This window comes from Tupaia chinensis, unplaced genomic scaffold (genome assembly GCF_000334495.1).
Source record: "Tupaia chinensis unplaced genomic scaffold, TupChi_1.0 Scaffold148210_1, whole genome shotgun sequence".
NCBI classification, from domain to species: domain Eukaryota; kingdom Metazoa; phylum Chordata; class Mammalia; order Scandentia; family Tupaiidae; genus Tupaia; species Tupaia belangeri.
Window position 1 is genome coordinate 1,105,106 of NW_006208060.1, and position 865 is coordinate 1,105,970.

At 66.0% G+C, this 865-nt stretch overlaps 1 protein-coding gene across 1 annotated transcript in view; it reads right to left on the reverse strand.

The window, feature by feature from the left end:
• Positions 1-865, reverse strand: part of TRIP10 (thyroid hormone receptor interactor 10) — a 16,581-nt gene that overhangs the window by 13,584 nt on the left and 2,132 nt on the right. The window lies entirely within an intron of this gene.

Sequence of the window (865 nt, forward strand, 5' to 3'; positions counted from 1 at the left end):
CCGGCCCGGCGTGAGTCAGGGCCGGAGGGGCAGGGTTCCCCCGAGCTTGGGGGGCCCAGAATGGCCAGGGGGCAGGCACCAGGTTCCTTGAATCGCCATGCTTCCTGGGGTCCCGGGATGGGTGACTCGGTTTTTCCCCCCACTGACTCCAGTACGCTTCCAAAAGAAATTATAGACATTTCCAAAGTAGAAGGGAGGACCCAAGTAACCCTAGTGACCCCCCTCTGCACCCAGAAACCCAGGGATTCCACCGCCTCCAGAAAGGGGAGGGGTCAGAGGTCCTGCTGGGATAGGGGGAAATTTCTGGGGCTTCCAAGAGCTGAGGTTGGAGGCCGCCAAGGGGCAGCCCCGCCCGGGGCCTGGAGCCCGCAGGGGAAAGGTGCGGAGGGAGGGAGCTGGGGCTGGGGCAGAGCTTCGCAGCCCCCGACCCCCATTAGCGCTCCCAACCCCTAGGCGCCTATTAAAGGCGACAGAAAGGACGGTCAGGACTTCTAGTCCCACGTGGGAGAGAGGGTGGCCAGAGGGCCCTTCCCCCTCCCGGCCGGACAAGTGGGCGGCGGGCAGGGACCCAGGGGCCGTAAGATAAGCCGCCGGCCGGGCCAGGGTGCTCAAAATAGGTGACCTCGCCGGCCGGCCCGGCCTGGTCCCAAAACGACTTCTGCCCTCCTCACTCGCCACCCCGTGCCTCAGTTTCCCCACGCCACTCTTGCAAGGTCGCCCTTCGCCCCGGGTCGTCCAGACTCCCTGAGAAAGTCCGACGGAGGGCGGAGGGCGGAGGGCGGGGACCCAGGGGTCAGTAGAAGGCAAAGCGCAGAGCCCCGGACTAAAGTTCGGTGGGGACAAACGCGGGGTGTCTGGACCCCAG